We start from the raw sequence: 15,582 nt of genomic DNA on the forward strand, positions 1-15,582 counted from the left end.
AAATTTTTTTTCCTGTTTTACTCATTTTCATTTTAAGCACAAATCAAACAAGGAGCCTGGCTAATGGAGAGAAGCAGCGGCATGGAAAGACCAAGGAAGAAACTTGGCCTTGTCTTCCCAACAACCACAAAACCTGGAAATATTAGAATATTTTGATTGTAAGGAACTCACTCAGCACAGAACAAAATGATCAACAGGAGCCAATATATCTGAATGTATTTTAAAATAGTTTTTGTTTCTTTGTTTGTTTTTTTTTTTTCTCATTGTGGTAATCTTTGAAAACACTTTTGTTGTTGTTGTTGTTCTTCATTTTGCTTTGTTTTGTTTAAACTTTTAAAATGGGTCCTTACTATGTTACTTCGGTCCACCTTGAACTCTCAGGTCCAAGTGTTCTTGTCTCAGCTTCTTGTATGGTTGAGGACACAGGTGCAAGGTACCACACCTTGCTGTTTGCAGCAAAGTTTATGGAATCATAAGACCTTAGGGTTGGAAGAAGCATTGGAATCAGATTAATATCTTAGGTAAAAAATACATAAAGTAGAGTTCCTGTCCTCTTACTATTTCCCACGTCTTACATAAGATTCCATGCACTCTGCCCAACAGTTGGCCATAAGTCTCTGCGTCTACTTTGATAGTCTGCAGGGCAGAGGCTTTCAGAGGCCCTTTGTGGCAGGTTCCTACGTTGTTTCCTGTTTTCTTCTTCTTCTGGTGTCCATCCTCTTTGCCTTTCGGGATGGGGATTGAGCATTTTAGTCAGGGTCCTCTCTCTTGATTAGTTTCTTTAGGTATACAGATTTTAGTAGGTTTATCCTATGTTATAGCAACAGAACCAGAAAATTTGAACACAGGGGTCTTGCCAGAGACTCATATTCCAACCAAGTACCATGCATGGAGATAACCTAGAACCCCTGCACAGATGTAGTCCATGGCAGTTTAGTGTCCAAGTGGGTTCCATAGTAATGGGAAGAGGGACTGCCTCTGACATAATCTGATTGGCCTGCTCTTTGATCACCTCCCCCTGAGGGAGGAACAGTCTTACCAGACCACAGAAGATGACAATGCAGCCACTCCTGATGTGATCTGATAGACTAAGATCAGAAGGAAGGAGAAGAGGACCTCCCCTATCAGTGGACTTGGAGAGGGGCATGCGTGAAGAAGGGGGAGGGAGGATGGGATGGGGACGAGGGAAGGGCTTATGGGGGGATACAAAGTGAATAAAGTATAATTAATAAAATAAAATACATAAAGTGAAAACATGCACAGAATATAAAAATTTAAGACCACACGCACACAATTTTTAGTTCATTAACAGTGCTTGGGATTTTTCTGCCTTCCTTTGTTACCACTGTTGTTCTTACAGAATTTGTCATGACCTTTGCAAGGTTTTGAAACACAGGAAAACCAGATGCCTGGTTACTGTTTACAATCAATAACAAGGAGGAGATGAGGGAGGGAGAGGGGAGTTGGGAGGGAATGAGGGAGAGGGATACAGCTGGGATACAGAGTTAATAAAATGTAACTAACAATAAAAATTTAAAAAAATAATAATTTTTTAAATTACAAAGTATAGTAGAATTCCTAGTTTCATTTTAAAAATATTAATTACAGTTCCAGCTAATCAACTTAACTAATAATCATTTAGACAATATGGAAGTAGTATTAAGGTAGACTCCAGTGCGTCTGCTCATTGACAGAAACACTTGCTAACTAGGCTGACCGTGTTCTGAATGAACCTAAGTCAAAATGCTGATAACAATTTACTCACTGTTGGCGTGAAAGTTGACATACTCACACACACGGTGTTAAATGAATCCCTAAGCACCCTCCGGCTAATGTCAAATTAGGTGATGAAGAAATTAGGTCTTTCCACTTAAGGTTGGTAACGGGCAGGGATGTCTTCCCTTACTTCCATGCCACATTTTACTGGAGGTTTGAATCAAGGCAAGTTGGGAAGACAAAGAAAGATAAAGCAGCTAGCTTTGTTGAAATGGAAAGAATGGTGCCATACAGAAACTTCTAAACTTTATTTATTTAGTTTTGGTTTATTTTGCATTGTCGGAGACAGGATCTCACTACTTGGCTCTGGCTGGCCTAGAACTTGTTCTATACATCAGGCTGGCCTCAAACCCACAGAGATCTGTCTTTCTCAGTCACTGAGTGCTGGGACTAAAGGCATGCAAAACCACATCCCATCAGAATCTTCTATATAAAGACAAAAAAAATGACTAAAATTGCTAGAACTGACAAATGTATTCAGTAAGGTTTTTGGAAACAAAAAATATATCTAAAAATCAAAATTCAGCCAATTCAAAATTAAAACTATTTATCAATGTAAAAAGAAGCCATAAATTTTAATGTGAGCAAACAGGGGCATATGTGAGGTCAGGGAGTGAGGAAATAAAAGGGGGGGGAGGAAGGGTTTATGTAATTATATTATAATCTCAAAAAAAAGAAAGAATTACAAAAAAATTAAACAACAAACAAAAAGCTGTTCGGTTCTCAACAGCATTGCATGAATAAAACACTGAGAACTCAATTTAATGGCAAAACTTTCATGCTAAAAGCACAAATATTGTTGAGAGAAATTTAAATACAATAGGTAAATAAATAAAAAAAGACTATTTTAATATAAATGGAAAGATTTTGTTGTGGTTGGAAAATTTCATATTGTTAACAGAGCAATTCCCCCCAAAATGCTCCATAGAGTATATGCACACTCCCTTGCCAACAGTTGCTCACTTTGCAGAATAATTGACAGGAATTAACTCCAAAATTCAAATATAAAATGCAACAATTTAAAGTAGCCGAAGTCATCTTGGATAAAATAAGAAAACTGGAAAGCTTGTTACTTTTGGTTTTAAAGTTTTAAAACAAAGCTATGGTAGTCATGACAGTGTATGATTCTGTGTGTGTGTGTGTGTGTGCGCGTGTGCATGTGTGTGTTTGAAGTAGAATCCAAGATTCAGAAATAAGCCTATACTTTTTTCAGTTTATTTTCAGTACAGTGCCAAGACCATTAAAGGAGAAAAGGAAGAATAATCCTTTCAACAATTAGTGCTGAAGTAATTGGATAGTCATACACAAAATTAAACTATTACTTATAACTGAAAATATTTCAGAAGATATACTTAAAATGAACCAGAAACTGAATATTCAGACTTCTAGGAGAAAACACAGAAAATTACCATGATCTTAGGTTAGATAAACATTAGATATTATGGCACCAAATTTGAGCAACAAAAATATTTACTTGTACTTTGTTAAAATTCAAACCTGCAGTTCCAGAGAAGTCAAAATCAAAGAAATTTAATATAGATTAAATATAATGGAGAAAATATTAAGATGCATATATCCAGAATATGTAATTAATTCTTCTTACTAACAAGAAATCAGATGATATGATTCTTTTAAGTGAGGAAACATATTTGAATAGATTTCATTTTTTTGGTGCTGGAGGCTGAACTCAGAACCCTGGGAATGCTTCGCAGCTGCTCCACCACTGACCTGAATAGATATTTACCAAAGAAAACATACCAAGATTGAACAGAATATCAAAGATGCTAAACAGCATTAGCCATGAGGGAAATGTCAAACCAAAACTAAGATGAGCTATCACTTCATATCCGGGATGGCTACCACAATCAAGCACACAGCAACCAATGCTGGCAATGAATTGGAGGAAATAGAAAATGCACACATTGCCAGTGTGAATGGAAAATGTGGTAGCCACTTCTGAAAGCAGTTAGGTATTTTCTCACAAGGCAGATGCTGTTCTACCATCACACCAGAGCTCTACACACAGAATTCACAGAGTTCACCTCAGAGGCATCTCCAGTATTCAAAAGCTCAAGGCAATCCAAAACTCCATGGTTTGGTTGTTGGTTAAGCAATGCAATCCACGACACACAAGACTATCCTGTGGGCATATGAAGAATGGAGTAATGGAGCATGCTATGACCTTTGACGAGTCTCGAAATGTTTTGTTAAGTGAAGGAAGCTGACATTTAAATGCGTAGGAAACTAATGGAGAACTTAGTGGATTTGTTCAATGTTTCTTCTGTGAGGGTCCTGAGTATCCTCCAGAAACTGACCCATCCATTCCCTTCCATCAGTGAAGTCAAGGCAAGAAGAATTTTTGGAAGCTGTAGCCAAGCGGCATTCTGAAGGGCTTTATAATTTTATCCCTTGCTTTTACATCCAACTATTAAACTGTTACTTAGAACAACTGTATATGATAGGTTACAAGTGAAGTGTCTGAGCAGACTCCTATTAATGTGATGGCCTCTTCTTTGTGCACTAATGGTTTTTGATCTTAGGTTGTAAACAGGGCTTTTATGTTACATGTATTTCTCAAATATTGAAGAAGAGAAAAGCTCGCCTCTGGGTCTACAAACACGAAATTTATGATCAGGACTGATCTATTCACAGAAAAATATGCCACTGTAAATATAAATACGCTCTTGTCTACATACAGCTGCACGTTCTGATTGAAGGACAGCTTTAAGGTCAAGTATTTCTACCGCAGGTCCATGACCAGTAGAAGACAGCCAATACAAAATAAACTGCACATGTGTTTGTGTGTGTTTCTTTTGTCTTGGTACATTTGTATTATTAATTTTCTTTTCTTTTTTTAAAATGTTTGTCTGTTTTGCTTTTTGTTTGGGGGATTTTTTTTTTTTGAGAGAAAGATGGAGAAAAAGAAAGAATATGAAGTTGGTTGGGAAAGGAGGTAAAGATGATCTGAGAGAAACTGGGACTAGAGGAAATATAGTTCACATCATTCTGAGTCAAATTGTCTGTAAACGGAAGAATAGATTTGTACAAGTGATAACACAGAGCACAGATGTATGCATTCGAAACTGTGTGTGTACATACATGCACGTGAGCAGGTATATTTACACACGTGTAAGAATTACAGAGGTCAGGACCAAATGCTTTCCTCAATTTCTCTCTATCTTATTTTTTGAGGTAGTGTCTCTCACTGAAACTGGACAGATTTGCCAACGATGGCTGCCCACGGAGCTCCAGAGATCTGCCTCCCTCTGCCTCCACAGCTCTGGAATCATAGGTTCCTTTACCTGGACACTGAGGAGCCAAACTTAGGTACTTGTGCCTAAGAACTCCTGGTGATTGGTTTCTGTTCTTCTGTTCTATTGGTTTCATCTGCCGTTTGAAACTCTAGAGGACCTGGGCTATCAGTGGCTTTGTATCATCCTGTTTCTCATGTGTTTTCACCATCAGTACCATACCATATAGAACACATGTTGGTTGCTAACCCTCATCTTCTTCCTTTTTTTTTTTTTCCTGATGTGAAGGAGCTTTCCTAGAATTTCCTCTCTATTTAAGAGTAAGAAGCCTTTCAGGTTGTCCTCGGCTTGCACAACTAACAGACTTGCAGCTGTGCACAGTGCTGGTGCTAGACTTCTGTTGCGTTGCTGTGCAGAAGACACGCAGGCCTCCCTGCTGCGATCAGAAACACTTCAATCAGATGACGAAACTTCCGCCAGGCTGTTGAATCCTACCCTCCTCTTCTGCATCTCTTTTCTTTTTCCCTTTTCTGTGCGCAGCCCGGGGGAGAGGGATATCTAGTGGTTATGCACAATTTACTTAGAAGACGTGCAGACCTCTTTGTTGTTGTAAATAAATGGTATCGAGCTAAAAAGGTTTATTATTAGACCTACAGTTTATACAATGGTATTACCTAACTCGCTGTCACAAACAAGACACAGACATCTGTTAGATTTTATAATTGCCTCGTAACACCTTGGGCTGGGAAGATATTCCCACCTACCCTATCAAGATAACCTCCCCGCCCACCTCCCAGACCTCATCCTATGCCATCTGCCTTAACCATTCCTATCTCCCTATCCATAACTCCATAAATATTTTTTTCCCTTCATCTGGCTCGCTCTTTTCCAGGACACGTTTGAAGTCCTTCCTCCGATCCCACATGGTTCCTTTCCCACGCTGACCCATAGAGGCTTCCTCCTCTCTCCTTCTGCCTTTCTCCTCTCTTCCCGTCTCCCTCCTTCCCATGATTCTCTTCCGAAGTGCTTCAACTTTGGCCACGCCTACCCTATTCTTCCCTGCCCAGGTTTAGGCCTTTTATTCAGCCAATCAGGAATAATTTCTTAGGCAGGGTTAAACAGCAATACTTGGGATACATGACAAGTTTGCTCATAAACAGTTAGAATCTCTGGGGACAAGCAATTTGCAAATACAAAGCAGAAGACCATATTCTAACACATAATACGTATTCTTTACTTTGTATGTCACCAGTGGAGTGGGGTGTGCATAACAGTGAAAATCCTAGAGAAATCCCAAAGCCTTTTTTTAATCAAGGACCTGACCAACAAACCAGCCTAGCTTATTTGCATATGATCCACCCTAATCTTGCTATTAACTCCTTTCTACCTCCTGGTGTGCTGGAGGTGCTAATGAGCAATGAAACAAACCCAACACAGGAAGCACAAGGTATTGAAAACCATAATTAGTCCCTAAATAATGGAGATTGGAATGGGTGTAATACTTCCAAACTCTTACAGGCCTTGCTTTGCCTGTTATTGAAGATGTTCAATTCCACTCAACAAATATCCATTTGTCACCTGTCAATACACAAAACTGTGTCCAGAACTTTCTAGAATCATGGGTAGGTAAAACATATGTCCTCTTTGGTACCCTAAGGGACTAGTCAGTCTCTTGAGAATAATATTCACAGTCTAAGCTATTGACATTTCTCAGTTCTGACTGTCCAGATATCTTCACTAGAGTCACAAAGCAAGCCATAGATATACGTATTTACAAGCCTTTGCATTCTATAATAATGCAATCAAATCGCGAGTATCGAGTGGCTTCATTTGTTATTTCTATGAACAGTGTGGTTAGCTGCATTAGCAGAGTTAAATGTAGTGATTCTGCCTTCTCCAAACCAGAAAAATTTAAGGGCTATAAAAAGAAAGGTCAGTAAGCTTCCCAGTCAGTTGTTAATGTAATAGGCTAGGAACTTGTATATGTGGCTTCATGTCTCTAATTTTTAATAAACTAAAATATTTACTTCTACAATGAATATACAATGTGATATCATTACAATATGATAATAATATCATTACAATATATCATTATAATTACAATATGGTACAGAAGATACTTACTGGTCATAGCTCCACATGCAAAGTGATAAAAAGGGAAAAGGAAGAATGCAGGAATTTACTTGAAAATGTGGCTGCTTTTGGTTTGCAAAAAAGGTTGTTTCTATAACCTTTCTAGTTTAAGCCATCTCTAGTGCCTATAATACCAAATGCAATTTGCTGATTATTTGCTAATAAATAACTGTTGTACTATATTGATTAGCAGATAGTTCTAAAAATTCAGTATGGTTTCAACACTGACATGATTTTTCAAAAATTTTAAATTGAAGTTTGATTCAATTGTTGGATACATGAACCCATGAACAAGGGGATCACTGAGTTAAAGAACAATGAGGATATAGACAGAAGCCCCATCCAAACAGCAACATAGTATTCACCCCAAAATATATAAGTGGTCTTTAAACACAAATGCTTCTAAAGTCACCGTAAGGCACCATGTGATAAAATGACACCTGAGCTTTAGTCATCAGCTCACTTCAATAACGATGTTCTTAATTCAATTCCTTCAAGTATTAGCAAAGAAAAAAAAAAAATCCCAGTGCTAAGCAGTTTCAATTATGCTGGTGAATTTTTACCAGACTGAAAGATGGCCAAAAGTGTACCAGTCACCTGTGACCATTTCCTGCATTTGCAAGCATGTCCTGCTCCTGGTTCCCCTGGATTACTTGATTGATCCAGTTTGCCTGCTTTTATAAGTTATACTTTTATTCAGACCACAAGCTCTAAGGTCTGTTCTGCTAACTCATGGGATCTGTTACTAGGTTACTGTAATTTGTTGCTAGTTACCTTTAAGAATGGGAACCTTGGTGGGAGGGTGGGATTGGGAGGGAAAGAGGGAGTGGGATACAGCAGGGATACAAAGTTAACAAACTATAACTAATATTTAAAAAAAGGGGGAACCTCATTGGGCTCTTAATATTCAAGAACATTCTTCACATTTCTTACAGGAGGGCAGTAGACCAGAGATTCATTTTCTTTAGAGTTACTTTGTTAACATACTTTCATTCTCACTGATTTCATTACCTGGTAGAGCCTATAACTGAAAAGGAAAAACAAAACGAAAAAAAAAAAAAAAACCCACCATTACATATGGCTTCCTCCAAACTTCAAAACTAGGCAATGGATTTTTGTATGGTATATCTGAAGTAGTGTGTTCCAAGATCTATGACTTCATAACTAACTACAAAACCCATGTTGAATGGCTGTTGCTTGTGATGGGGATGCCTTAATGGACAGGAAAGAGGAGCCCATCAATTCCATAAAAGCTTAGAGGTCAATGGGCGAGGTCAATAGTGTGCCAAGGCATTTCTACTCTTAGATTTAGGTGAATATGAATTCCTAAATCTTTTACAAATCTTCTATCATCATCCTTCCAAGGCCATTTTGGTACTGAGCATTCTAGCAGCTGTGAAACAAAGTAGGACTCAGCTCTCTACCTGAGTCCTACACCAAACCTTTAGTGTCCAAAGACCCGAGACGTTGATGGCTACAAGGAGAGTGAGGACAGCAGCAGAGGATGGTCTATGGTTTGTTAGTCATATGTGCAAATGTACTCTACCCACTCACTAAAAAACTTTTTTTAAAACTGGGAGGCTTCAGGAGAACATATCTATTTAAAAAAAAAATCAAAAAAGCAACTCTGTTCAGTTTGAACAGTTTACTGTTAGTGTCAAGAAACACAAACATAATCCTAATCCTCCAAATAATTACTTCATACAGTGCACTTGAAGTGTAAAGCTTGTTTCTCTAAAATCTAATAATTCATGCTAAGCAACTATTCCACATGCCCATGCTTAGACTTTTCCTCACTGGACACATATAAATTTACATTTTAGCACACAATACATATTGGGAAAATTTAAATACACACATCTAAGAAATAGTTTAGCACGGACCTGATAAACAAGCAAATAAACCAACTAGCAAACAAATGCTTGAAAGAATCTCTCACTTAGAAAAGCATCCACGTTCCTAGGGTGACACCCTTATCTTCTGATAAGTGGAAAATCTTTCATCACGGACATGTCCCCCTACTGTCTGCAGCTGCTAATTGCATTTCAGCTGAACGGAGCAGATCAAAGCTGTGTTGTTCTTCTGACTGCGTGGATGATCTAATGTGAAGGCCACAGATTACCTCATGTGTCTCTTTGCACCCAAGGGAATGGGCAGTTTTTACAGAGGATGTTTGAAAGGAAATTTCCTTGGCCATTATTGCCTAATGAGTAGATATTTTTGTGTACTTTGTTGACTTTCTTTGTACCCATTTTCTCTGCCCTCCAGAGTGTTTGTTTTCTAGTGCATGGTTGTGGACGGCGGGGATGGGGGGTGGGGGTGGGGGTGGGGGTGGCGGTGGTAGTTCTTTGCTTCACTGTGGATGTGAGGACTGGAATCCTCCAAGCCCTTTGGATTTCATAGTGAACTCGAAAAGGGATATAAAAAAAGTAATTAAATTTTTATTTATTATATTACTTACAGTTTATTTACTTTGTACCCCAGCTCTAGCCCCCTCCCTCATTCCCTCCCACTCTCACCTCCCCTCCCTCATCTCTTCCCTGTCCCTCTCTAAGTCCATTGATGGGGGAAGTCATCCATCTGATCCTTACTTATCAGGTCTCTTCTGGACTGGCTGCAATGTCCTCCTCTGCGGCCTAGCAAGGCTGCTCCTCCCTCGGGGGAGGGGGTGTTTAAGAGCCAGCCGTTGAGTTCATGTCAGAGACAGTCCCTGTTCCCCTAACTAGGGAACCCACTTGGAGACTGAGCTGCCAATGGCTACATCCGAGCAGGGGGTTCTAGGTTATATCCATGCATGGTCGTTGGCTGGAGAAACAGTCTCAGAAAAGATCCCTGTGCCCAGATATATTTGGTCCTTGTGGAGCTCCTGAAGAACAAATGATGGTCACTTTATTTTCACAAATGCAAACAGCTTTCTGGAGAGAAACACAGGCTATGTTTTAAAAAAGGAGATAAGGAAATTAAGGGTTCTATAGTTTTAAGAAATAAAAAAAGTAAGAAAGAGTAGAGAGAAAACATTAGAAGCAAATTCTCTTTCCATTCTAGAAGGAGGTAGTCTTCATTCTGATTGGCCTTCCTTGTGACATTAGATTGCTCTCCAGAAGTTACACAGGAGAGTGTACATGTGTTCTCCATCATGGATCCTCTTACAGCATTATACAAATTGGATAGTAGGTATTCCTTGAAATCAGGATCTCTCTCTCTCTTAAAGGACAGCAGTTTTGATGCATAAAGCTCAGAAATTTCTGGAGAGATTGATGGCTCCACTCAGAATTCTGACATTTGGATTAAAGCAGTACAGAAATGAATCTTGTATTTGACATTTAAAAGGGAAGCTTTTCTACCCACTGTAGTTTCCTAAATCATACCAAAGGAACTGCCATGACAAAATGGCTTGAGAAATCACTCTCCATTTATTTCTGTATTTTCCACATTATGGCCAATGGATTGAGACTCAGAGTCATTACATACTTGGTGTCACAGCAACACACAAACTAGCGAAGCAATTCCTGAATGCTAAGGAGCATTCCCTGTGTATAGATCTACTAGCAAAATTTGATTTCCCAACACATCTACTGGGATCTTTAAGAAAGCATAACATTTGAAATGGCTTTTCTCCTTCTTACTGAGTATGTATGTTCTTTTGGAAAAATAGTAATAGGTTTATATGAACTTCCCTTACTTGAATGATAGAGAAAGAGACAGATAGAAGAAGAGAGAGAGAAGAAAGAGAAGGAAAAGAGAGAAAAAAGTGTCACAATTTGATAAAAAGCTTTATATAGATCAAATCTTGATAGTATTTTTGAAATGTAACATTACATCAGCTTGACTGTTGAATTTATGAAGTTCCGTAAGTTCTCAATTAATTAATAATGGAATCCAACATACTTGTTAAATCTAGTGAGACTATGCTCTCTCTTTTAGATTGGAAAATGTAAACATTATAAAATTATAGAAACAAGAAAGTATAAAATGTACTTTAAAAACGTGTTTGAATATCCAAAAGTGTCAAGCAGATTAAGGGATCTACTTAAAGTGTAGTTTCTGATTTCTATCCAGCTCGCCTAGGCAGATTCTCACCGTACACACCCTGGCTGTACTACACGCATCTGCTTTGAATTCACAGCACAGGGACATCTTTCCGAAACTTGTCAACATAGTGTTATTCACTACCGAAGCTTATTAAAATCATAAATACATAAGGTGTTTTTATATGTACTAAATTATGCATATATAACTTGAGAATCTAAGATAAATAATCACATTTTTCAAACTTTAAAAGATGTATTTTGAAAACATTGATATTTCAACTGAAGAGGCTATGTTTTTTTCTCGTTGATAGTTTTGAGCATCGTTGTTGAAGACCAGGTTCTGAGCCCACCATTCTATTTTGTTGGTCTACACATTTGTTTCTGTGTCAGGACCATGAACGTTTTGTTACTGTGGTTCTTCAGTATAATCTGAGGTCAGAAACTGTAATGGCCTGAATTAAGATTGATTTGGACTGATCTGGTTCTTTGCTCTTCCATATGAATTTTATGGGTTTATTTCCTAGTTATTTGAAGAATGTCGTTTGAATACTTATGGTGTTGTGGCGGTTCTATATTTTGTTTTCAATAATATAGTCATTTTAACCCTATAAATTCTGTCCATGAACGTGGGAAGTTGTCCATTTCCTAGTATCTTCTTTAGTTTCTTTCTATTGTGTCTGAAAAGTTTTCAGTGTGGAGTTCCTTCACCTATTAGATTTATTTCTAGAGGATTTTCTAAGCTATTGTGAATTCCTTCTTATTTCTTTTCTCAGAAAAGTTGTTCTTGATATTAGAGAAAGAAATATTGACTTTTGTATGCTGAGTTGTCTCCTGCGACACTGCAGAAAGTGTTTCTCCGTCTTAAGAGCTTTCTGATGTAGCCTTTGGGGACATGTAAGCAGAAAGTGAATCCTCTTCCTTCCTACTGGAAGTTTTTGAAATTTCAAAAAAGAAAGTATTCATGACAATGGAGCGCTCGTTTTTTTGTATTTGTGTATATCTGCCTTTATATCAGATATCCGAATATCTGCCTTTGCCCTTTTCCTTTTACTCAGTCAAGAGGCACTTCAGTCCCAAGAAAACTAAGATTGAAAAACATTGTGCTTACCTGTTTGCTATTAAGCCTTCGCTATTTCACCAAAGAAAGAAAATAAAGATATTAATGTCTTAACTCTTCACCAGAGGACCTAAGATTTCATCGGTTTTTGTTTCATTTTGTTCTTTTGTTCTGCTTTGTTTTGTTTTTCAACAGGTTGTAGCCTATATAGTCCTGCAGACCAAGGTACTACTGACTCAGGACCCTGAGAGTTGATTAAGGTATGTGACACCACACCTTTCTAGCTGGCTAGGATTACTGCTTTTGCATTTTTTCCATAAACTTCAGTGGTATGAAATTCTACAAGTTCAGGAAGACCAACCAGGCCCTATCCAAAGCCATTTTCATGTAAAAATTAATGACAAAATGACCGAAAAACTTGTATAAAAATTTTTGAAAAATAATCACAAGAAAGAAATGAGCTCTTATTCTTTCTAAAGCAGATTAAACAGTGAAATTAAATTACTAAATAATGAGAACCTATAATACATTAAAATCTAGTTTAGAGATAGTAGGTCCATTTGCCTTAAGAATTCTCTAAATGCGAAGTCATTTTAATATATATTGTAATTGCCAAAGCAAAAGTTTTTCTTTTGTATGCTTACATTTTTGACAATGACATAAAGATAATGGTTAATACCTTAGCCATTTTACCCTAAGCCCTACAACACGTATTTTATCAGCTCAGGGAAAAATTCACATGTTAAAGTTTCTCATAATTATTAACATTCATTTTCCTCCTATATATTTTTATGCTATAGGATGTGGTGACGGTGCACTCAGAGTCTGTATTAAAGGAGTCCATCAATACATACGTTCTCTGGACTGCCCACAATGTTTCTCCTACAACATTCTTCCTTGTCTGCTTTTATTTTGATCTTGGTTTAGTTTTGATTTAATTTTAATTAAGAAGCTCAATCTATAGCCCTGCTGGCCTCAAACTCACAGTGATCCTCCTGTCTCAGCTTCCTAAATATTGGGATTACAGGCATGTACCACCACTCCCAGGGAAATTCTTATTTATTCCATCCTTGTGATAAACTCCTAAGTTTAAAAAAAATAAGCCAACTGTGTGCAACATCCTCATCTGACACAAAAATAATACCCAATATAGTTTAGAAAACCATGTATCATTCATTCATTCAGATACCATTACCTAAAGAGAGAGAAAAAGTGACTTCTCTCCAGAAAAAAAAAATCCATGTGATAGCACAAGAAGGGTATTGATAATGTTTCATATGAGAGAATGAACCCAAGATCTCGGATTTTACCGAGAGAACACTGCAACTCTACATTTTCAAATCTATACAGCAAGGCAGAATTACCGGAAAACCACATAGAATCCAGTAGCTGCAATTGCCTTCTTAAATGGTGTGCTCATCATTTGATCCAAGGGCATGCGGACATAGCTTAATAGATGGCTTTATGAGGTGTGGTAATAAATCTGTTCATTTCTACTTTTCTTCATTTAAACATTGTTCATGCACTTTCATCACACAGTGCGACAGGCCTCGCGATGACATTTTCGTGGAAGTGCACCATGAAGTTTGACCACACCTACCTCGCGTTTTCTGCCCGCTGCCATCTTCTTCATCCCTAGTAATCTACTTTCCATTTTCATGCCTGGGTTCCACGTGAAAGAAACTTGCCTTTTTGCCTTCCCAAATCTGTCTTACCTCATGTAATATGCTGACCTACAACACTGCCTACTTTCCTGAAAACGATGTGTACCCATATTGTTTTGTGTTTCTCCTTTTAATAAAAATGGATTCTTTTCTCACACACTATATCCTGATTACACTTGGCTTTCCATCTACTTCTCCCAGTTCCTCCCTACCACCTCTCTGATCCGGATCCATTCCCTTTCTGTCTCTCATCAAAAAAGAACAGATTCTAAGAGGTAACAACAAAACGTAACAAAATAAAATATAATAAAGCTAAAGCAAAAGCCATCACGTGGAAGTTGGGCAAGGAAAATTATGAGAAGAAAAATATCCCCAAGAGAAGCAGAGACCCACTCATTCACACACTCAGGAGTGCCATAAGAGTATAACACACACACAAACGATCTGGTGGAGACTGCTGTAGGGCCATGATTGCTGCCTCCGTCTCTGTAACACCCATTCTTTAAAGGGGAGGAGCTCAGGAACATGCTTCAGAAGCTTTTAAGCCAGTTAGCATTCAGGTCTGACTTTCGTCTTGCCACATATTTATTTTTTTCTCGAATGTCTTTACGTGTGTCCCATCGATACCTTTTTAATAATTTGTATTTGTTCCTTGAAAATTTTATACAAATCCTGTTTCTCTCAATCACTAAATGTATCATCTACTTGCTTAAAACTTATTCATTGAAGGTCAAAACATGAATGACCTGTTCATAAAGCAAATTGCTTAACTATATTTTATACACTTCACATCAAATTAAATGGAGAGAAACTTAAAGCAATTCCACTAAAATCAGGGGCAAGACAAGGCTGCACACTCTCTCCATATCTCTTCAATAGAGTACTTGAAGTTGTTGTTAGAGCAATAGACAACTAAAGGAGATCAAGGGGATACAAATTGGAAAGGAAGAAGTCAAAGTATCTCTATTCACATATCATATGTAGCATACATAAGTGACCTCCAAAATTCTACCAGGGAACTCCTACAGCTGATAAACACCTTCTGCAAAGTGGCTGGATACAAAATGAACTAAAAAAAAAAATCAGTAGACCTCCTATATACAAATGACAAACAGGATGAGAAAGAAATTAAGGAAACAACACCTTTCACAACAGCCAAAAATAATAAAAAGTTCTTGGTGTAACTCTAACCAAGCAAGTGAAAGACCTGTGTGACAAGTACTTCAAATCTCTGAAGAAAGAAATTGAAGAAGATATCAGAATGTGGAAAGATCTCCCATATTCATGGATCAGTAGAATTAACATAGTAAAAATGACCATCTTACCAAAATCTACAGATTCAGTGTAGTTCCCATTAAAATTCCAACATAATTCTTTAAAGATCTTGAAAGAACAATTCTCAACTTCATAAGAAAAAACAAAAACAAAAACAAAAAGAATAGCTAAAATAATCTTATACAATAAAAGAACTTTTGGTGGTATCTCCATCTCGGACTTCAAGCTGTACTACAGACCAAGAGTAATAAAAACTGCATGGTAACAGCATAGAGACCTTAAAACTTCAAATAAGTTCTTTGAAGTTTTGAAATAGAAGAAATGAAATTTTCCATGATTCTTACCAGATTTTACTTCATTTATTTTTATTTTTTATTTCTTTTTTACTTTTAAAA

Source organism: Meriones unguiculatus, chromosome 19, assembly GCF_030254825.1.
Source record: "Meriones unguiculatus strain TT.TT164.6M chromosome 19, Bangor_MerUng_6.1, whole genome shotgun sequence".
Lineage (NCBI taxonomy): Eukaryota > Metazoa > Chordata > Mammalia > Rodentia > Muridae > Meriones > Meriones unguiculatus.